Source organism: Vombatus ursinus, unplaced genomic scaffold (genome assembly GCF_900497805.2).
Source record: "Vombatus ursinus unplaced genomic scaffold, bare-nosed wombat genome assembly UNPS02010219.1, whole genome shotgun sequence".
In the NCBI taxonomy this organism is placed as follows: domain Eukaryota; kingdom Metazoa; phylum Chordata; class Mammalia; order Diprotodontia; family Vombatidae; genus Vombatus; species Vombatus ursinus.
The window spans coordinates 922,390-946,958 of NW_020949997.1; the positions used below are offsets into that span (position 1 = coordinate 922,390).

At 40.7% G+C, this 24,569-nt stretch overlaps 1 protein-coding gene across 1 annotated transcript in view; it reads left to right on the top strand.

Annotated features, from left to right (window-relative positions):
• Window positions 1–13,130: 13,130 nt before the first annotated feature.
• Window positions 13,131–24,569, top strand: part of RHOBTB2 (Rho related BTB domain containing 2) — a 55,317-nt gene continuing 43,878 nt past the window's right edge. The window contains exons 1-3 of the mRNA XM_027853823.1: window positions 13,131–13,167; window positions 13,500–13,556; window positions 15,220–15,346. The gene's annotated coding sequence lies outside the window, so the exon portion shown is untranslated. The remainder of the gene's footprint in view (window positions 13,168–13,499; window positions 13,557–15,219; window positions 15,347–24,569) is intronic.

Sequence of the window (24,569 nt, forward strand, 5' to 3'; positions counted from 1 at the left end):
GGTCACTCCCAAATTCCATAAAAGGTATATATAAATTATTTGGGGATGGGGGTCAAGTTGATCAAGGAAGAGACTAATAAATTTGATATGTTCTCCAATCAAACTGATGAGATTACACCAAGTGAACCTTTGTTTGACAGCATCTGAGGGGCAACCTCCCACCCTCACCTCAGAAAATGGGCCTGTCCACTTGTGCCTTGCCAATAGAACACAGGGAACTCAAGATATTTGACTGAGGTTCAGGGAGTTAAATCACATTAGAGGATCCACCCCCTCCATAGAATTATAAAAGAACTGTGTCCAGTTAGGTGTTTCTCTCTTCTTTCCCTCTTGACCTGGAGAAGACAGATAAATATGTAGCAGACCTGACCTGCATTCAAGGGGGAAGGAACCTCTCATCATGTAAAGTCATCTCCCCGAGAACCATTAATGGTGATTAATGCAGAAGTCCACGGTAAGCTTCATGCACTTGTCCAATTGGCTTGAGAGAAGAGTTTCTAGACTTCATGTTCCTAGTTACCTTCTGACTTTCTCTTTCATTTTTTGAGCACAAGTCAGAGACCTGATAGCAATTTCCTCAATTCGAGAGATGGTCGCAGCCAGAGCATAGAGAGATTTTCTGTAGAAGCACGTGGCAAAGGTAGCTGTATGTTTATCCATGGATGGAAAATGTAATATGTAGAAAGTGTTCCCAACTTCCTGTGTAGAGGAAGGGGAATTTTGAATTGCCTAAATGGTATGATCCTGGAATTTGTCCTTTTAGCCAGAGAGGGAAGATTTCCTGGGAAATATCTTATGGGTGAGGACAACTGATCCCTCTAAAAGCAAGGGATCCGCAAATCATTCATGGAAAGATTTCAGGGGGGTTGTCAATTTGAATGGAGAAAAAAATTACATCATTATTTCAATATATTTGGTTTCCTTTGTATTTTATTTTTTCCTATGTATTTTATATTAAACATTGAAAAACATCATTCTGAGAAGAGGTCCATAGGTTTCAACTAGACTATCAAAGGGAGCCATAACACACACACACAAAATTATGAACGCTCTCCTTTAGAAGGAGAAGGGGAAATTTCTATTGTAGTGTGCACCTTAGGAAAGCAGAAGATCTTCTTCTCTCTTAGAAGAGAGTCCACATAATACTGGTATGGTATCTTATGTGGAGAACAATGCCTGGAAATTATTCCCATGGTTTAGATCCCATGAAAGAGGGGATTGCTTGTCTAGCACTGTCCAAAAGAGCTCATTTGCTCTTGTGTATTTCTCTGTTACTGTCTAATCTGGATAACTTCTCCAGTTGCTGTTCCTATTCTGCTTGGACAAATGAGTTTGCTCACTACTTACTATTTGTGATAGTCTTTTGTGTAACCTGTGTTTGGTGGAAAGGGTGTAAGCTTGGGGTACCTTCTTCCCCTTGAAGGATAGCAACCAGGCAAGCAGCTTTTGTTGAAAACCTATTTAACCTCTAGGGGCAGCTAGGTGGTACAGTGGATAGAATACTGGCTCTGGAGTCAGGAGCACCTGAGTTCAAATCTGACCTGAGACACTTACTAGCCATGTGACCCTGGGTAAGTCACTTAATCCTGATTGCCTCAAAAGAAAAACCTGCTTAACCTCCAGACCAGCAATATTTAGGCAGACTTAGATATAATTCTATTCAAGTACCTCCCTCAGAGAGTGGAGAAAAGAGCACCTAGCTTTGTGGCCAAATTCTTCTGTGACCGTCAAGGCAGGAATCACAGTTTCTCTTGGATGGAGTGGGGTTAAGATTGCAGATGTCTATCAATTCTTCTCACATGTTACATTTAGACAACCCATGTGGACATTCGTAGCTTACATGGGAAACAATCTTACATATTATTATTCCAGTCACCTATTTGGTGCCCCCGAGATCCTCTAAAGAATTGCAAACAATCACCTACGGTGGTTAGAACTGAAAAACGAACTTTTCTTGGCAAACAACTGAACCGAGTACTCCTCTCCTTCCCAGCTAGCTCTCCAAGGTCCTGGTTCCCTGATTGAGAAGCTTTCTGCCCTGAGAGCCTCCTAGGCACTTTGAGTTGTAGATTAAGTTAGAAAGCTTAGGTGCCCTCCTGCTGGGACTGGGATCCTTTTCTTTATGCACATCTACTAACCCTCCTGGTGGTGGTGCTGGGGAGGCCTGTGTGGCTTAATCTGCCCATTTTCTTTTCTTTTATAAGTGTTTCAAAATTCCCTTGAATTGATTTTTAACTGATTCATTTGGATAATTGTCTTCCCTGGTAAAACTGTAAGCTCCTTGAGGGCAGAGTCTGTTTCATTTTTTTTCTTTTGTCTCTCGGTTGTTTGATATACTATTTGACACATAGTAGGCACTTACTGTTGATTGATTGAATCCTAGGTCAATACTCTAATGACTTGCAGTTGTATTATTGTAAGCACCTCTTCTACTGATGCAGATTGCGGTCCCTCTGGACCTTTGTAGACAGCTTTCACGAGTGTCGATGTATTTATAAATAAACATTGAGAAAACACACTCCTGTGTTCTGGGGTGTTTGGAGAAAAGGGGAGAGAGGGAAAGAAGAAAGGTGACAATAAAACCAAGGCAGCTGTAGGCAGGAGCAATGGCAAGAATGGCAAGGGGAAGGAGGAATAATTAGAGCTTGGGCATAGAAGGGAGGCAATAAGCATTTATAAAGCACCTACTATGGGCCAAGCACTGCACTAAGTTCTTTTTATAAATATTATCTCATATGATCCTCACAACAGCCCTGCAAGATAGGTTCTGTTATTATCTTCTTTTATAGTTCGGAAACTGAGGCAAACAGAGGTTAAGTGACTTGCCCAGAGTCACCAAGTTAGTAAATGTTGAGGCAAGATTTGAACTCAGGTCTTCCTGACTCCAGGCCCAGTATTTTTATCCACTGTGCCACCTAGCTGCCCCAGCAGTTCCCTTAAAAACAGGGAACCAAGTCAGCTTGGGGACCCAGGAAGGGCAGGAGGTACAGGGGATTAAGTTGGGGTTCAACATTGTATAATTTAGTAGGAAGTGAAACCAATCAACAAGCATTTATTAAGAGCCTGCTGTGTGCTAGATATTAGACACAAAAGTGAAAGTTATTATTTGCAAGAGTTTATAGTGAGCCAAGGTATGTGTGTGTGTGTCTGTGTCTGTGTGTATGTAGGGACTGGATTTGTGGGTTCATTCACTAGGGAGCTCCTGAATTAGAAAAGGCCTTGACTGTCCCCGTCTCTGTACCTTACATTACAGGTAGACACAAAAATCATGTACCAGATAACTGGGGGTGGAGCATTAAGCAGTTTGGGGGATAGAAAAGGCTTTGACTAGAAAGTGGTGCTTGGATTGAGCTTTGAAGGAAATGAGGAATTCTAAGAGATGGTGGAAAGGAGGAAGTCCATTCTAGGCAGGAAGACCAGGGCAAAGACATGGAAATGGGAATGCGCCATAGGAGGAATAGTAAGGCCAGTTTGGCTGAACCACCACATACATAAAAGGAGGATGTAATGAAGCTAGAAGGATAAGTTGGGGGTTTGAGGGACTTTAAATGCCAGAGAGAGAAGTTTATGTTTGAGAAGGGAAATGATGTAGTAGACAGAACACTAGACCTCAAATCAGAGAGACCTGAGTTCAAATCTTACTTCAGGAATTTATTATCTGTGTGATCCTAGACAAGTAAGTCACTTAAGTCTCAGTTTGCTCATCTGTAAAGTGAAAGGGTTGGATTCATTGACCTCTAAGGTCCTTTCCAGCTATAAATCTATGATCCTATGATCCCTGATGTAATAGGGAAAACAAAAACAAATGCACATACACACAAGAGAGAGAGCCCTGGGGCTTTGAAGGGCTCTGAGAGAGGAGAAGGAGATGGTGCCAAGTTATCAAGGACGGTGCAGCCTCAGGTCTGGATTTCCACCCATCCCTTCCTCTTCTCCAGCTCAGCAAATTCAAACACATAGACTTAAACCCACCAAGTCACCGCAGACAGTCCTCCGTCTCTCATTTCCGGCCTACAAAATGCCTATTTCTATTTCCTATCTTTACCACTAGAGGGAGTGGACTCTGAGGCACTGGGCAAGTTACAAGTAACCCTTTTCCCGAGAACACATAACAAGCGAGGCAGGGGACAGATTTGCAGCCTGTTCATACAACTGGGATCCCACCCCTTTTACCTTATGTATGAGATAAGCCCATGGGATCATTAGCCCTCCTCTCCCTCCTTCGTCCAGTTCTTTCCTTCCTGGGTTTGTTTTGTTTTTTTAAGATCTTTTTTAAAAATTCAATTTTGTGGGGTTACATTTTGAGTTCAGAGTTGTTTTCCTCCCTCCCAACCCCTCATTAGAGACATCAATAGACAGACAGACAGACAGATAGATAGACAGACAGATAGATATAGATATGTATATGTAGATTTTGATATATCTAGAGAGAGAGAGAAAGAGAGAGAGAACCATATAATACATACTTCAATATATCAGTTCTCTGGAGGTAGATAGCATTTTCCTTCATAAATCCATTACAGTTATTTTGAATGTTTATATTACTCAGAATAGCTTAGTCATTCACAGTTGTTCTTCAAACAATATTGTTGTTATTGTGGACAGCGTTCTCTTATTTTTGCTCATTTCACTCTGCATTATTTCATGCAAGTCTTTCCATGTTTTTCTAAAGTCAACCTGCACATTATTTTTTACAACACAGTAGTATTCCATCACAATCATAAACCACAACTTAGCCATTCTCCAATTGATGGGCATCCCCTCAATTTCCAGATATTTGCCACCACAAAGAAAGCTGCTATAAATATTTTGGAATATATAGATTCTTTTCCTTTTTCCCCTGATCACCTTGGGAACCAGACCCAAAATAGTGGTATTTCTGGGTCAAAGAGTATACATAGTTTTATAATTCTTTGAGCATAATTCCAGATTGCTTTCCAAAACGGTTGGATCAGTTCACAATTTCACCAATAGTGTATTAGTGTCCCAATATTTCCACGTCCCCTACAATATTTGTCATTTTCCCCTTCTAGCAATTTAGCCATTTTGATAGGTGTGAGATGATACCTCAAAGCTGTTTTAATTTGCATTTCTCTAATTAATAATGATTTAGGCCATTTTTTCCTATGACTATAGCTTTGATTTCTTCTTCCAAAAACTACCTGTTTATATCGTTTGACCATTTATCAATTGAACTTGTATTCTTATAAAAATTGACTTATTTCTCTATATATTTGAGCTATGAGGCTTTTATCTGAGAAACTGTTAATATTTTTTTTCCCCCAATGTTCTGCTTTCCTTCTAATCTCGGCTGTAACCTTTGTTTTATTTGTTTAAAATCTTTTTAATTTAATGTAATGAAAATTATCCATTTTATATCCCACAATCCTCTCTATTTCCTATTTATTCATAAATTCTTCTCCTATCCATAAATCTGATAGGTAATATGTTCCATGTTCTTCTAACCTGCTTATGATGTCTCCTTTTATATGGAGGTCACATATCCATTTTGATCTTATCTTGTTAAGCAGTGTAAGATATTGATCTATACTTAGTTTCTGTCAGACTGCTTTCCAGTTTTCCTAGCAATTTTTATCAAATAGTGAGTTCTTATCCCCAAAGCTTAGATCTTTAAGTTTATAAAACACAAGGTTACTCTAATCATCTCCTGTGTATTGGGTACCTGCTCTATTCCACTAATCCATTATTCTATTTCTTAGCCAGTACCAGATAGTTTTGATAATCACCACCTTATAATATAGTTTAAGATCTGGTATAATATAGTTTAAGACCTCCTTCCTTTAGATCTTTTTTCAATAATTCTTTTGATATCCTTGACCTTTCGTCCTTCCAAATGAATTGTTATTGTTTTTTCTAATTCAATAAAATAATTTTTGGTAGTTTAATTGGGATGACACTGAATAAGTAGATTAATTTAGGCAGAATTGTTTTTTTTATTATATTGGCTTGGTCCATCCATGAACAATTAATAATTCTCCAATTATTTAAATCTGACTTTGTATAAAAAGTTTTATAATTATATTTTAATAATATTATATAATATAGAATTATATCTATATTATATGTATATATGTATAATTATATTAATTACTAATGAATTCATATACTTCCTGAATTTCTCTTGGCAGGCATATTCCTAGGTATTTCATATTGTCTTTGGTTATTTTAAATGAATTATCTCTTACGATCTCTTCTTGCAGGGCTTTGTTGGTGATATGTACAAACACTGGTAATTTATATAGTTTTATTTTATATCCTGCTACTTTGATAAAATTATTAATTATTTCAACTAATTTTTTAGTTAAATCTCTACAATTTTCCAAGTATACCACCATATCATCTGCAAAAAGAGAGAGTTGGGTATTTCCTTTTAAGCAGTGATTGACTTAGTAAATTTTACCAGTTCTTAGAGAAAGAGGGGCATTTTTTTTCTTTCTGTTTTTGTTTTAAAGGAAGAGGAATTAGATTCATTCTTCTTTGCTCAAGAGAGCAGACCTAATGGGGCGGCTGGGTGGTGTAGTGGATACAGCACGAGTCAGGAGAGCCTGAGTTCAAATCCGGCCTCAAACCCATAACATTCACTAGCTGTGTGACTCTGGGCAAGTCATTTAACCCCATTGCCTAGGCCTCCCCCTAAAAAAAAAGAGATGCCAATTATTATTATACTCTAGACCGAAGATTCTTAAACCAGGGTCCATGAACTTTTATTTTTCTTTAAAAAAATTTAATAACTATATTTTGATATAATTAGTTATCTTTATAATCCTCTATATTTTATTTTATGGATTTAAAAATATTATTCTGAGGAGTCCAAGTTTTCCCCAGGCTGTCAAAGAGTTCCATCAAAAGAGGTAAAAGAGAGTGGGAGGAAGGCCCTAACATGGCCACTGGCAGGCCTCTAGAGAGGGGCATGGCTGTTGTTCCTGTCCTCCTTGTTTCTATTCTTTGTCTGGTCTTCAATGAAGGAGCACTGAAGACAGAATGATACTGTGAGATTTGAAAGGTCAGAGGACCAGAGGTCCAGGGACAACCGGTCTTACAAACCGGAATCTGACTACACCTGAAGCCCTTTTGCCAGTATAGCCCCAGGAGATAACTAGAGGACACAACCCAAATGAAAATGGAGGTGGCAGTGAGACACTAACCTTCAAGGAAGGGAGTGACTTTTCCATCACCTAAACTCCATTCAGAAGTGTACTTGGTGGGGCAAAGCCATAATGGCATCTGACTTAAGTTGGAGCCCACACATCCCAGGGACCAAGGTGGTATGAGGGACTGTGTGTTCCCATTGGAGAGATGTGTTTATGCTATATTTTCTCAGTAAACATACCTCTGTAAAGGCTAATTAATGTTAATTAAATTATAGTGAGGCACTAATCAAAGGAGCCTTGTTACTGGTTGGCTGGTTGTTGTCGTCCTTTGTTCTCAAAGACAACCAAAATGACATTATTATGTTGAGGTCAAGGTACAGTGCATCTGACTGTGGCTGATCAGACCAGTGAGAGCTGGGAAGGCACAAATAGTCCATATGAACGTTTGGAATGGAGATGTCTCTAAAGGTTTCTTTTGAGCTGCTGCAATTCTGCTTTGCTCATAGAGCACAGAGTCTTCTTTGATTTGGGCACACCATGCTGAGCTGTTCTGTGCCAGTGTCTCCCATGTCTCACAATTGATTCCAAAGTTCTTTTTTTTTTTTTTTAAAGGCAATTGGGATTAAGTGACTTGCCCAGGATCACACAGCTAGTAAGTGTCAAGTGTTTGGTCTGAGGCCAGATTTGAACTCAGGTCCTCCTGACTGCAGGGCCAGTGCTCTATCCACTGCACCACCTAGCTGCCCTGATTCCAAAGTTCTTAAGAGAGACCTTAAGAGTGTCCTTGTATCGCTTCTTCTGACCTCCATGAGAGCACTTGCCTTGTGTGAGTTCTCCGTAAAACAGTCTTTTAGGCAAACATAGTTTGGCATCCAAACATGGCCAGATCATTAGAGTTGCACTCTCTGCAACAGAGTTTGAATGCTTGGTGGTTCAGATCGAGAAAGGACCTCAGTGTCTGGTACCTTATCTTGCCAGGTGATCTTCAGAATCTTCTTAAGACAACTGAAATGGAAGAGATTCAGTTTCCTGGCATGGTGCTGGTAGACTGTCCAGGTTTCTCAGGCATACGACACAATGAGGTCATTACAACGGCTCCATAGATTTTCACTTTGGTAGTCAGCCTAATACCTCTTCTTTTCCACACTTTTCTTCAGAGCCTATGCAGGCATTAACCTCATCATATATGTGTACATCCCTAGAAAATATACTGCCAAGGTAAGTGAACTTATCCACAGCATTCAACATTTCTCCATTGGCTGTTACTGATGGTTCCACATATGGATAGTTCAGTGCTGGCTGATACAGAACTTCTGTTTTCTTGGTGTATATTGGTAGGCCAACATTAGTATGAGCAGCACAGAACTGATTGATATTTTGTTGCACCTCAGCCTCAGGGCCTGCATTGAGTGCATAATCATGTGTGAGCAAAAAGTCACGCATCAATGCTCCTTCCACTTCAGTCTTGACTTGCAGGCTTTTCAAGCTAAATAATTTACCTTCCGTGTGGTAGCTGACCTTGATGCTATTTTTGTCTTCATTGAAGGTGTCCCACCACATCACTGAAAACATCATGCTAAAAAGCATGGGAGCAAGTACACAGCACCCCTGCTTCACTCCACTGGTGACTGGGAGAGAACTGTCTGTTATCCACAACTCGGGCAAGCATGCCATTGGGAACTGATGTATAATATTGATGGACTTCTCCAGGCAACCAAATTTTGCCATAATTTTCCAGCCTCATTATTAATGATAATGAGGCGATATTAACTGGTCCTAGTTAGATGATATTGAAGAGATAACTAGGTGATTGAAATTGAGGGGAAAAACTAGAATGGGGGCTTAAGCCAATAACATTAAAAAGATACCCCACTATCCCTCAGGAGTATGTACCCTTAGAACCCTTAAGAGAAAATGTAGTTAGCCAGCCCTCTAGAGACCCAGTTTGTCAGTGTGAGTGTGAGTTGGCCAGGGGAGGGAGGGGGCCTCCAAAATTAGTAAGACTTCACTAGGAATGAGAGTTGTTCATAAATGAAACTGGCTGTTTTGTCACTGGAGGTCTACATTGGAGGCCAGATGAGAAATCATCAGGGCATTGTTGATGAGATTCTTACATAATTTCAGAGGTCTGTTCTATCTCTGAGATTCTAAGATGGGAATTGTCCTATCCTGTTTGCATTTCCTCATGACCCTTGGGTATATTCGATCTGAGAGATAATCTAGGTAACTAAATGACTCCATAGATTCCTTCCGTGCTCTGACTAGCTGGGAATGAATTTGCAATTGGAATAAAGGGCTGTAGTCCAGAGACTTAGGGTGGACAAATCTCATAGTCAGCTTGTGTGGTTTCTAAAAAGAAAATGCCTTTCTGAGGCCTAGAAAAGCACAGATACAGGGGTACCACATCTCTTCAGTTATTTTTTAGTCATGTCTAACTCTTTGTGATCCCATTTGGGGTTACTGGAGTGGTTTGCAGTTTCCTTCTCCAGTTCATTTTACAGATGAGGAAACTGAAGCAAACAGGGCGAAGTGACTTGCCCAGGGTCACAGAGCTAGTAAGAGTCTGAGGCCAGAACTGAACTCAGGAAGATGAGTCTTCCTGACTCCAAGCCCAGTGCTCTATCCAATGTGTCACCTAACTGCCCATAAGAATGAAAGCAGCAAGTAATTAAGAGATTAAAAGCAAAATCTCAGACTGGGCTCTAGTGAAAGAACTGGTGCCTCAGAAGTTTACACAAGGTAAGGAACCAAGGTCTAGGGCTATCTGCAGCTTTACATTGCGCCAGATGGTTTCCTGTTCTTGCCCACCTCCTAACTATGCTCCCTAGCCCACCCCGAGGCTAGGAGACTTAGGGGCAACTGGGGACAATTTGTTTAAGCAAAGTCATGTTTTAGGGTAAGGCTAGACAAAAAAAAAATTGTAAGGTAGTCTGTTTTGGGAACCTCTAGCCTTGGGGTTCTGAGCCCTTTCCTAATTCTCACCCTCTTCTCAACAGCTGGACTCTCCCAGCTTCCCTAATTAGGGGGTTGGGACTCAGCGACCTCTAAAGTTCAATTTCTTTCTCTAGCTTGGCAGCAAACTTGTGTTCAGATCCTTATCTTCCATTCACACTGAAGTGAGGTGCCAAAGCAAAGCTGTGACCCCCTCCTTTGCATTTTAACCAAGATGGAAGGTTTAAATTAAGTGGATAAAGTTCTGGCAGTAGAATTTCACCCAGTTGTCATCCCATGCCAAAGCCAGCCTCAACCCAGGTTATGATTGGGAAGGTCTGGAAACAATCTGGTGTGCTGGAAGGAGTAATGAACGTGGAATCAGAAGAGCTATACCCTGAATCTGGCTCCTGCCAGACTGAGTGAAGTGTGACCCTTTGGGTGAGCACCTGGTCCTCTTGAAGCCTCAGTTTTCTGAAGGGAATACCTGTATTACCTACCTCACAGAAATGCTGTAAGGATCAAACGAGATAATGGAGTTGAAAAATTCTATGTAGTCATTCATCTATTTTTATAAGCATTTATTTTCTCTCCCCAACTCCTTTCTCTCTACCAAATAGTAACAAAAACAAAAAAGAAAACTTTCCTAACAAATGTGCATATATATTCCATATAATTTTTCCTTTGATTTTTATCTTGTGAGGGGAAAACCCTGACAGCAGAGCAGATGGTCTCTGGGAGTTCTGTGACCTACAACTTAATTATTCTTTTGATGATCAGCTACTTTTGAACTTAGCTACCTGGCCTTCTGATGGGTGGTCATCAGACCTTTACAAAAATGAATAATTAAATATAGATAAATATTATATATAGATATACAAATAATGCAAAAACAGTATTATCTATAGGTACTTAATTTCTCACCTGGCTCTACTCTTTTGGATTTTTTTGGACTTTTTCTGGAATCTCATCTCCAAGAAATCTCATCATCCCATAAGATCTAATCAGCCTTGGTACTCCCACCTCATCAGTACCTTCTGCCCCTCTGATTGGAGGGCACAGGCATGAACTCCAAAACCCCCATTTAAGGAGGGGCATCTCTTTAAGGAGATGCTGGCCCAGGCCAGCCATCTCTTCATTTCCCACCAGATTAAACTCTATAGGATATCTCCATCATGGCCCCCATCTCCTACCCACCTCCTCCTTTTCAGTTTCCTTTTGTATATTGTCTTTCCCCATTAGATGGTAAACTCTTTAAAGGTAGGTACTGTCTTTCCTTTTCTTATTTGTATATGTATCTTAGCACAGCGCCCAGCACATAGTAGGTGCTTATAAATATTTGTTGACCGACTGGATGACACTGCCTCTTTTGGGGATTCATGAGTCCTGGGTATAAGTCCCTTTTTCCTCTATAATTATCTCTGAGGCCTCATTAATACAAAACTACTGCATGGAGATCTTGACCTGAGGATGATACTGATGACTCTAATAAGAAAGTCCACTCCTGGATTGTTAATTACAACATGAAACTCATAGACATCAAGTAGGTACAGGGGATTACATGGGGGTTCTCTTCCTCTTTCCCTCAAGATGTATATAAACCAAAGATATTGGGTGAGAATGGGCTGAGACCTGGAGAATGAGGAAGCTTGCCATTCTTGAATTCCTTTATACAGTGCCAGGCACTTAACTGACCTGGAGGGGCCTCTGGAACACAGGCTGCTTGATAAGGTGAAAGCCTGCCCTCCTTGTACCCCTGGGAACCCAGGAAGCCCCACAGGGGGACTTCAGAAAGCAAGCTGCTGGAAAATATTCAGAGCTACACTGTTAGTTTAGAAGTGAGCAGCTGAGGGAGAGGGTAGTTGCTTTTAATTCCTAGACTTCCCACTGGTGTACTATGTGCCTTGGGCACACAGCCTAATAATAATAGCCAGCATTTATATAGGACTTTGAGGTTTACAAAAAAGCAGTTTACATAGATTATTACATTTGATCCTTATAACAACCCTATAAGGGAGGTGCTGTTAATATCCCCATTTAACAGATGAGGAAACTGAGGTCAAGAGAGATTTGTCCACTATCTCACAGAGAACAAATGTCTGAGGGAGAATTCCAGCATGGTACCTACTGCCTCTCTGGAATAATACATCCTGCTCCAATAAAATGGTCCTTGAGTGATGGATTGATTCACTTCTATACACTTTCTTCCATACCCCTTACTTTTCCTAGTCCATAGCAACCCTGACTTGTAACAGGAAGTTGACTCCACTCTATGATTTTGAGCGATGTCACACATGGTTCCCTGGGAAAACACAGTTTCAAGGACTTCTACCTCCAAAGGGATAGTTTATAATTCAACTTATAATGGAAGATGAGCTTTGGGGGCTCTTAAGCCCGTGTATCCTGTGACCACTTCTTCTCTCTGCTATTATGTTAATCTTCTTCTGGCCTAAAGGTGTTGCCAGGCCTAAATTATTGAGGCCATTAGCTCATTCGATCCTTTTAGCAACCCTCTGAAGGAGGCAGGGCAGGTAATATTATCACATTTTGTAGATAGGAAAACTGAGGTTCATAAAAATTAAGTGACTCAGAAACGGATCTCTATCCCAGTTCTGTTAATTGCTAGTCTAGCATATTCTATTATACCAAACTGCCTCTGGACAATTCATGTTTCGATTCCCTAGAATCTCTGTGGTACCCACTTTTCAGAGGGGTGAACTGAGGCCTTAAGTTCTCCCCAAGGCACACAGTACACCAGTGGGAAGTCTAGGAATTAAAAGCAACTACCCTCTCTCTCAGCTGCTCACTTCTAAACTAACAGTGTTGCTCTGAATATTTCCCAGCAGCCTGCTTTCTGAGGTCCCCCTGTGGGGCTTCCTGGGTTCCCAGGGGTACAGGGAGGGCAGGCTTTCACCTTATCAAGCAGCCTGTGTTCCAGAGGCCCCTTCAGGTCAGGTAACTAGAATAGCTCCCTGGTGGCAAAGCTGGAGGGAAAGTGCTGTTCCCTGGAGTGGGGGCAGCCTCCCAGGATGTGCGTCAGAAACAGCCCAGCCTGGGAGTGAAATTTCAAGTCAATCTGAGTCACGGAGACAGAGAGAAAGAGAGAAGCTGGGGCAGAGTCAAGGTAAGAGGCCAGGGCATCTGAACACAGTTCCTCTTGGGGTCCTCTCTTTAGGAACTGGGGAGGTAATGGTAATCAGGCATCAAAAGTCCTCTCTTGCCTGTCCCCAGCACAGCCCCCCAAAACCAAAGGGGTGGTGATGGCATCACTGAATACGGCAAAGCCAAAGAGGGGAGGGAGCTGACCATGTTCTCCCCAGGGGGCAAGGCCTCCTAGTCACTTGTAGATACAGTAACCAGGGTCCCAGTTTGTCGGGCTCATCATAGGCTATGCTCTGGATCCTGGCCCTTAAAAACCGATGTTATCTACTATTCCCTCCCACTCTCCTGCCCCAGGTGCATCCAGACAGGGAAATGTGCTAAGCTAGGCCAGCCTCCTTGGAGAGCCAACAGGTAAGCTCCCCCTAATAAAAGGAGGGAAACCCCAATTTTGTTTCCCCTCTCCCTGACACACACAAACCTGTTAGCCCTCACTGCTCTGAGCAGGACCTCCCCTAGACAGATCATTTCATTCATATGCATGGAGGTAGGGATCAGCTTGGGGAGGGGGAGGGAAGAGAGGAAGGTGGAGGAGATTGAGAGAGGATAGGAAGTGGGCACATGTTAGGGAACTAGGAACTGGATCTGTAACCACCGGGGCAGCAACACACTGCAGAGAGTAGCAAGTGGAGATGTCTGATTTAAATGTGGGCCTTGGAGGAGGGAAGGAGAGAGAGAGAAAGAGAGAGAGAGAGAAAATATTATATATATAGAGAGAGAGAGAGAGAGTGTGTGTGTGTGTATGACAGAAAGAGAGAGAATATATTATATATAGAGAGAATATATTATATGGACAGAGAGTATGACAGAGAAAATATTATATAGAGACAGAGTGTGTATGTGTATGACAGAGAGAATATTATATACATATGGAGAGAGAATATATATATATAGAGAGAGAGTATGACAGAGAGAGAGAGAGAGAGAGAGAAATAAGGACAGGATGGAGGTGGGATCTGTCAGTTCCAGGGTTGTGTGTCCCTCAGAAGCCTGGATCCCAGTGCCTTTCATCTCTGTACGAACTCAGCACACAATGGGGAAACGGCAGGAGGGTCCTGGTTTGAGCTGTAGTCACTCACCCCACTAGCCAGTTTAATCCTTATTAAAGTGAAAGATTGTTGTCAAGGGCCTAAGCATAGCAACAGCTCAGTCATGGGCAAACCCACAGCTGTGCCAAGAGCTCTGCCTTTTCTCTTGGTTCCCTCCCCAACCTGGCTATTTCCCTCATAACACCTTGCCTCTATCTGCTAATGCTATTGTTTGAATACCTACCCCTTGCTTTCAGTCCCCTGATTGCCTCATTACCAACCCCAGTCCCAGGAAAGAAAGAACCCCCATGTAGTCTCTCCCACCCCCACGTGGCAACAGCCTGTTTCTCCAAAAAGAAAGCTGACTCTCTTCCCACCCTCTACCCCCCAAAAGCTGGTTTTCCTCTGTTATTCATATCCATCAATGGACCCATGAGTTCCCAAGCTTTCCATTCAGCTCCAAGAAACTCTTTAAGAACACTATGAATTATGAACATAGCTTTATGTTCCTTTCAAGGCAGGAATAGAACCAGGGGATAGGACTCAGAAGAGATAGAAACCGAGGGTGAAGGTGCTCTTAGGGTCCAGAGTTAACCCATTTGGACCACAGGAAGCTAGAGTACTAGCTGGGCCTGAAGTTTGGGTAATGAGACCATTGGCAGCAGCTGGAACGGGCACAGTGCCTAGTCTGGTTGCTAGCTTTGTGGGCACTGGGGTCATGTCTGGGTCTGTTTGTCAGGACATTCCAGCTGCCTAAGTGTGTAGTCAGCCTCTCCAGAGGGCCTGAAGGGACTTGGCCCTGTCCCACAATCCCTCCCTGCACACTTCCCCAAAGAGTAGCATTCCATCCTGGACAGTTAGGAATTCTTCCCCTGCAGGCCTCATGATACATCATCACCTCCCTCTCTCTGCCCCTCCCTGCCCCTACCAAACCTCCTGGGGAAAATGTCACCATTACATTGATGCATAGAAACATTCCATACCCCCAGCTGCAAACTAGAAGAGAAGACTGCTGCAAAGCCAGAACATCTCAGTCACCATACTGCTTCTCAGCTCAGTGAACCTCCTTTGAATCATGAGTTCATCATGACTTGCTCCTGAATACCAATGATAATGGTAAGGGTAATAGTATATAATAGCTAGCCTTTATAGAGCTCCTAAAGGTTTATAAAGCACTTTACAGATGTTATCTCATCTGATCCTCATAACAGCCCTGAGAAGTAGGTGCTATTATTTCCATTTTTACAGAGGAGGAAACTGAGGCTGAAAGAGGTTACGTGACCTACCCAGGTCCAACAGTCAGTAAATGTCAGAGGACAAATTTGAACTTGGATCTTCCTGATTCCAGGATAAAGCCAGTGCTCTATTCATTATCCTACCTAACTATCTAGAGTCAAAGGAGATTATAGGTGGAAGAAACTATAATGATCTAGTCTAGCCTCTTAATTTTATAGATGAGGAGACTGAGGTCCAGAGAGGGGAAGGGATTTGCCCAAAGTTACCTAGCCAGTTATTGGAAGATCTGGTCAAGTTGTCAAGAGTTGCCCTGCTGTTGAGAGACTATTATTGACACTTATTAACAATATTATATATTCTAGCACAGCATCTTTCCTGCAGTAGGCACTGAATAATATTTGTTGAATTGAATGACAGCACGTTCATGTAACAATGCATTATAATGATGTGTTAATCGTCATGATCACACTCATGTTAATGCCAATAACAGATTAATAATCCTGTTTTGATATCAATAATCTGCATCTGGTACTTTATCCTCCCCCAAATACTTTCATATCCATTGATCATTTTCCATTGTCTTTTTAGGACTTGGCACTTTGCCCATTTCTTTGGGGTCCTTGACTAGTTTTCCCTAAGTCTTTTTGTCCTCACTGTAATCCAGGACCCTTCTTGCCCTTTATGGATGAGTGGTGAGGTGGGGGAGGATATTCCTATGTATTTGCCTTCATCCATAGCTGACAGCAGTGATTGAATTTTTTGGCCTCCCTCTGCATCATGGCTTCATTTCCCATGGCTGGTAGAGCCCTCAACAATATCACTGGTCAACTCTGTCCACCCTAACTGCCATTTTCACAATGCGCATATTCTCCCAAAGGATTGAAACCTGTCCAAAAGAGAACTCATCTTTCCCCCCAAAATCCATCCATCTTCTGAACTTCCCTATTTCCTTTTGTGGGTACTGCCATTCTTGCAATCATTCAAATTGGCAACTTCAGGATCATCTTTGACTTGCTACTTTCCCCCAGGGCCCCAGATCCAATCAGCCATCAAATCTTGTTGATTCTGCCTGCACATTTCTCTCATCCACCCCCTCCTCACCATTCACATGCTCACCCCACCAAGGGCCTTATCCTCTTACTCCTGGAAAATCACAATAGCCTCCTAATTGGTTTCCCTGCTTCAATTCTCTCCCCTGTCCAATCCATCCACCACCCACATGCCCAATAGCAATAAATATACCTTTATATATAATAAACTATATTAATAGCATCAACAATTAATAAAATTAATTTAGTTAATTAAATTAATAGTATATTAAAATATATCTTTATGTATAATAAAGAATACCTTTAGTAATAATACTAAAGCACAAGTCTCACCACAAGCTCTAGGTGCTCTCTATTATCTCTAGCTGCAAATACAAACTGTTCTGTGGCATTTAAATGCAACCTGGTTCCAACTTACCTTTCCAGGCTTGGCTTATTATATATTGCATCCTTTTCCATGCTGCGTGGTCCATCCAGCCAGCCTAGCCATCTGCTGTTCAACATTCCATCTCTTTTTTTCTGTGTCTTCACACAGGCCTCCATGCCTGGAATCCCCTCCATCCTTGCGTTGCTTCCTAGCATTTCCAGTTTCCCTCAAAGCTCCAATGCCACTTTCTATGGGAGACCTTTCTTGATTGCTTCATTTGTTAGAGCCTCTCCAACAACATTCCCTTGCCTTTGTTTGTGTATACTTGGAACAGTACGAGTTGTTTCTGAATGCCTCGAGGGCAGGGAGTGTTTCATTTTTGTCTTTGTGTCTCCACTACTTAACATGTGTCCTGACCCGTAGATACTTGCTGATTCATAGTACTTCTGCCCATCTGAAAGTGATAAGCAGCACTATTGACTCAGCTTGTTCCCTTTTGAAAAGCTTTCCTGATGTCTTTTGTTTTTTATAAGGAAAGCATTTCCTAATACTGTCTCGTGTCACTGAACCCTCCCTTTTTACCAAGAAAAACAGTTAAGCCTAACTAACCAACAGTGACTGCTTCTGGCACCATATGTAATGAATGGTCTGGTCCCAGAACCTTCTACCTAGGAGAGAAACGAGTTCCATAATCTGTTCTCAATAGCTAAGGTTAGTCACATCAATGTATCTGAGTTTGCCTTTAGTGTTGTATTTATTTTATGTTATTATTAGTATAGCCATTGTGTATTTTCTTCCCCTGGTTCTAGTCAGTTTCACTCAGCATCAGGTCACTTGTTTCCAGGCTTCTCGGAATTCTTCATGTTTGCCTTTTTTTTCTTTTTGGCAGGGCAATGACATTCCATTTTATTCAACACCATTCCCCAATTTGTTCAGCCATTCCCTAAGTTACGAACATCCCTTCAGTCCTTGCCTAGGGTCGGCTGCAGGAGGCTAGGTGGGTCAGTGGATAGAGTGTTGGGCTGGAGTCAAGAAGATTGATATTCTTGAATTCAAATCTGGCTTCAGACACTTACTAGCTGTATGACCCTGGGCCAGTCACTTCACCCTATTTGCCTCAGTTTCCTCATCTGTAAAATGAGCAGGAGAAGGAAATGGCAAACCACTCCAGTATCTTTGCCAAGAAAACCCCAAATGGGATCACAAAGAGTCGGACACGACTTAAAAAGGACTTAAAAATATTGGCCACAGTGTGCCACCCGGTGCTGCCCTCAGTGTTTTTAGTTGTATCCTTCCTCACTGACTCATCAAAGATTGGAATGGGTTCTTTACTGAGGGGGCTTATAGAATTCTCTCTTGTAGAGTCATTTAAAAACAGGATTGGTTCTCAGGGAGGCAGAATAGAATGCTCCAGTGCAGATATGTCAAACACTGCCAGCAACACTCTCCAGTGCAGCCAGAACCAGATTAAAATGTAATTGGGAAATATGTAGCAAAATAAGTAAAAATACATTACAACATAGATAGCATTACATTTTAAAGTTAAGTCAATGTGCAGCCAGTAGGGATCCTTCTGTAAGGATTGGTAGCTGCCTTTCTATTTGAGTTTGACACCACTGAGCCCTAAATAATGAGTCAGGAGACCTAGGTTTTAGTCCTGGCTCTTGCACTAATTAGCTGAATGACCCTGGGCTAATTACTTCTCAGAGCCTCAGTTTCCTCATCTATAAAATAAGAGGATTATATCAGAAAAAGTGATTCATGTCCACAAAATTATGTGATTTGTCTATTGGAAGATATTATAGGCAGAAATATGAGGACATATTGAATTTTTCTGTTGTTGTTGAGTTGTTTTTCAGTCATGTCCAACTCCGTGACTCCATTTGGGGTTTTCTTGGCAAAGATACTGGAGTGATTTGCCATTTCCTTTTCCAGTCCATTTTACAGATGAAGAAACTGAGGCAAACAGGGTGAAGTGACTTGCTCACTAGTAAGTGTCTGAAGCCAGATTTGAACTCAGGAAGATTCATCTTCCTGACTCCAGGCCCAACTCTCTTTCCAATGTACCACTTAGCTGCACATAGCTATTCAATAATAGCTTTTTGAAATCTCTTTCAGTCCTAGAATCTCTTAGAAAGTTCCTAGAAATCTGCTTGCTAGCATTCCCTAAAAGTAATTTCTCAGGAAGGAGATTAGGGAATGAAGTCTGTAGGGAGTTTGGCAAAATACTTTTTACTGAAATGTTAGGACACCCAGGGTAGACTTCCCCAAAGGACCACTAGACGTTTAGCACAGTGGCCTGTGGGATAACTTGAATTTATTTTCATTGTTAGATGAACAACAGTGGCCAGCCACCTCCGGATACTTAGCCCAGGTGATGTAGCACCCTGGTGAGCAGACAGACAGCTCAAGAACTTGTCTAGCTTGCTTTGCGAAAGTCAATCAGTTCTGATTGCCAGATTCTTCCCCTCCTTTTGTCCTGTTATACTTCTGCTGTTGTTTGCGCCTTTGTTCCCCAACTGACCTCATACTCCTAACCTCAAACTCAGATTGTGGAGGGCAAAACCAACTATAAATAGCTATATTCTTGAGCCACTGAAAGGCCTTTATGTGTTCATGTCAGGCAGCTAGGTGGCACAGTGGAGAAAGCGCTGGGCCTAGAGTCAGGAAGACTCATCTTCATGAGTTCAAATCCAGCCTCAGACACTTACTAGCTGTGTGACCCTCGGTAGGTCACTGAATCCAGTTTGCCTCAGTTTCCTCATCTGTAAAAATAAGCTGCAGAAGGAAATGTCAAACCACTCCAGTATCTTTGCCAAGAAAACCCTAGATGGGGTCGTGGAGAGCTACATGTGACTGAAATGACTCAACAACAACAAAAAGTTTGTGTCATATCTGTGGACCTGTGCTCCATTCCTGGTTCTACTATTACTTACAGTATTTTATCTCAGTCAAGTCTTTTCTAGGATACCTAGAATCATAGATACAGAATTGGCCTTAGAACTCACTAATCTAATCCCTTCGTTTTATAGATGAGGAAATAAAGGTCTAGTCAATGAGAAAATTTAGGTCCAGTTAGGTTAAATAGTTTATCCAAACTAATACAGCTATTAAAGAGCAGAGTCAAAATCCTAATTGAAGCCCTATTATTCCAAATTTAATGCTCTTTCCTCTACACCATGTTTCCTTCCTTAAGGAATTTTAGATGAAATGACCTCTACAATCCCTTCTAGCTTTACATTCTATGGATCTCCAAGGCTCCTTTGGTTGATTGATTGATTTTGCCTTGGGACTCTTGAAGTAGCCTTCCCATGTGGAAATCTCCCTTTATATCCATGGTTCTCTCTTTCTGTTGTCCTTCAGGTTCTCTCACGCTTTCCTATCCTGACAACTTTGGTTTAATCTTTTTATGTTTCCATCTCTCTATTTATGAGGTTTGTCCAATTGTTCTCTCAGTATCTCTTTGGGGATAGACTCTTAGAGGGAGGGCCCTGTTTTACTGGTGTGAATCAAAAATCCTTTCTCTTTTTCGAGGACCTTCTATAACCCTCTATCCAATGTTTGCTATGAAGAGAGTGGTCATCCTGGGCATTGGCCTCCCTCCCTCAGGTCTTTCACTCATCCCCTGGGATGCACAGCTAAATAAACAAACTGTGGGGAGCATTTGGGACTTTTTAGAATCCTTATTTAACAGCCCTATCTCTATTTTTTTTCCTCCCCGAAGCGATGCCAACACCTCGTGGAAAAGCTGTGGAAAAGCAAGTCTATTTTGGGGGTGCTCTGGCAGCTCTTCCTCTTCAGAGCTTCTCACTCTTCACTTGGTATTGCCCAGGCATGATGGCTGGGGAACTGAGGCTGCCCTCTTTCCCGAGCTTGGGATGTGGAGGAGGGGGCTCATGATAGCAGCTTGGAGCAAAAATCTCTGAAGCCGGAAAGTGCTCTGATTATATCTTCCATGAATTTCTCTTGGGTGGGGTCTGGGATGTGTGTGAAAGGCTGGACTAGATCTCTAGGGAAAGGGCCTGAGAATCTCTTCCTATGATCAATCAACTTACAAGTATTTCCTAAACAGCTACTGTGTGCCAAGTACTGTGCTAGGTGCTAGGAATACAAAGAGAAAAATGAAACATCTCCTGTCCTCAAGGAATTTATGTTCTATGGGGAAAGACACCAGAGAAATTCCATACTCAAAGCAGCAAAAATCTAATAAACTGGAGTAATTAGGGGAAGGAAGGGTCAAGGATCCTGAGGCTGGAAACTCCAAGGCCACCATTCAGTTCCTAGTTCTATGTGTCTAAATAACAATACTAATTATACTTCCATGTTTCCCTGGATCTGTGATCATCAGGGAAGGTGATGACCCATCTAGGATTTCTTATGCTATGTGACAATTGTCCATATTCTCCTATAAATGTCCTGGAGTGGGTGATGGTCTTCATAATGCGCTAGAGTCTGCTTTCTGGTTTTTTCATCATTAAATGGGTACATTTGTTATTCCTTATTCTTGCTCCAAAATAGGCCCATCAAAAAAATTAGAAGAAAACCAGATTGTATACTTCTCACAGCTATGGGTAAGAGATATATTCTTAACCAAACAAGAGACAGAGGTAATTACTGAAGATAAAATAGCTAACTTTAACTACTTAAAACTGAAGAGCTTCTGCACAGACAACATTAATTGAATCTAGGATAAGAAGGAAAATGATTGAATGGGGAAAAATCTTTTCATCAAATTTCTCTGATAAAAGTTTGGTGTCCAAGATATATAAACAATAAGTATATATAAGATTAATGGCCATTCCCCAATAGATAATGGTCAAAGGACATGAACAGTTCTCAAAAAAACTGTAATGTATTCACAACCGCATAATAAAAAATGGTCCAAACCATTACTAATAAGAAAAATGCAAATCAAAATAACTCTGGGATTTCACTTCACCCCCTGCAAATTGGCAAAAATGAAAAAAAAAATGGCAACAGTCAATAGGGAGTGTGGGAAGATAGGCACACTAATATATTGTTGGTGGAGCTGTGAAATGGTACAACCATTTTGGAAAGCATATTAGAATTATGCAAATTAACTAAAATGTCCATGCTCTTTGAACTACAGACTCTTTTACTAGGTTTATAACCCTAAGTAAGCCATTGATAAGAAAAAAGTCCCCATATAGTCCAAAATATTTAAAGCAGCACTTTTGTGAAAATGAAGAATTGGAAACAAAGTAGATGCCCATCAACTGGGGAATGGCTAAACAAATTATGGTACTTGAATGTATTAGAATATTATTATGCTATAAGAAATGATGTGTATGATGAATACAGAAAAATCTGTATGGAAAGATCTGTATGAACTGATACAAGATGAAGTAAGCAGAGCTAAGAGAACAATATACATAACTACAACAATGTAAATGGAAAGAATGCCACATAAAAAAGTAAAAGTAAATGTAACAAAATTATAATGACCAAGTGGGACTCAAATGAAGAGATTTGAGAAGACACCCCTAACCAACCCCTTCGTGGAGGTGGAATGTCCACAGGTGTTACACATAGCACGTGAAAACAAGACAGGGCCACCTCTCTTTCTAGTCATACTCCATCTCTTTGCCATTTCTTACACTGCCTTTTGCATGCAATGCTTAAGTAACATGCAATAGCTTATTTATAGTATTTCTTTATTCCAAATTGATAGCCATATAGTATCACCAAAAAAATACTAATGTTAAAAAGAGTGGTTTTCTCTGATCAATACAATGACCAACCTGAATTCCTGAGGACTCATGATGAAATGCTACCCACCTTCAGATACAGAGATGATAGGTCCTGAATGTAGATTGAGATATATATGGGTGGGGGGTGGGGAGGAAGAGAGAGAGAAGATAATTAGCATGGGAATTTGTTTTACTTACTTATACATGTTTGCAATAAATTTTGTTTTTCTTGTTTTCTCAGTGGGGGAAGGGGAAGAGAGGGGGGAAGTTCAGAGGTGAAAATAAAATAAAATGAATTTTAAAAGAAAAAAATTAAAAAAACAAAACAAAACAAAAAAGAGTATTTGTTAAAAAGATCAACAATAGGTTTTAGTTTCAAGGTGAATCTTGGAGACCCTATAATATGTTGTTTACAAGAGACACACTTCAAACAGAAGGATACATATAGATTTAAAATAAGGGGCTGGAGCAGAATCTATTATGTTTCATCTGATGTAAAGAAGTCAGGGGAAGCAGTCATGATTTCAGATAAAACAAAAGCAAAAATAGATCTAATTAAAAGAGAGTCAGGGAAACTACATTTTGCTGAAAGGTACCATAGACAATGAATTAACATCAATACTAAACATTTATGCACCAAATGGCTTAGTATCCAAATTTTTGAAAGAAAAGTTAAATGGATTACAGAAAGAAATAGACCATAAAACTATACTAATGGAGGACCTTGATTTACCCCTCTCAAAACTAGATAAATCTAACCACAAGAGATATAATAGACCTCTAGAGAATATTGAATGGGAATAGAAAGGAGAATACCTTTTTCTCAGCTGTACATGACACTTCACAAAAATTGACCTCGTATTAAAATATAAGAACCTCACAAACAAATGCAGAAAAGCAGAACTAAAAAAGTACCCCCCCTTTTTTTTTTACAATAATGCAATTTAAAAAATTAAATAAAGGGCCTTGGAAGCATAGATTAAAAATTAATTGGAAACTAAATAATCTGGTGCTAAATAATGAGTGGACCAAAGGATAAATCATAGAAACAATAATTTCATTAAAGATAACAACAATGAGACAGCATACAAAAATTTGTGGGATGCAGCCAATTTTTTTTTAAAGTAGGCACCCAGGTCACCAAGGCAGCTTTTTTGGCCTTGGTAAAGAGTATTATCTGAACCCCACTCAGAATAACTATTGCCATCTCCTTTCTGATGCCTAAATAATGGGGCATTGGCAACTTTATATCTTAGATGCTAAGTGTGAACTAGGTTGTGAGGCAGAGCTGTGACTGGGGGTAGGTATAGCAATAGATACCTAGGGTACAACACAGGAAGCAGAGAAATGATGGCTGACATTTACATGGTGCCTTAAGGTATGCAAAGGCGTTCTTCCTATAAGAACCTGTAAAAATAGGAGCAATCAGTATTATCCTCATTTTACAGATGAGGAAACTGAGGCCCAAAGAGTTTAAGTGATTTACCCATGATCAGAAAGCCTATTAAGTATGAAGTATGAAGGCTGGATTTAAAACAAGGCTTCTCCTGTCTCCAAGTCCAGGGCTTTTTACAACACTCTCTAATACTGTTCCAAATAAAATGACGATACTTCTTAATAGTTGTGCCTGGTGCTTAGCATAGTGCCTGGCACATAGTAAGCACTTAACAAATGTTTATCAACTGACTGACTATTATTTATTAATATAGTACTTTTTGTGATAGCAAAGATTTGGAAACTGTCAATGCCCATTGACTGGGGAATGGTAAACAGATTATGGTATATGAATGTAATGGAATATTACTGTGCTTTAAGAAGTGATGAATGTGAAGATAAAGCGAAGCATGGAAAAATCTACATAAACTGAAGCAGAGTAAAGCAACAGCAAGAAAACCACAAACACAGCAACTATGATGATATAAATGGAAAGAACAGCCACATACCAAAAAATCAAAAGTGAATATTGCAGAATTATT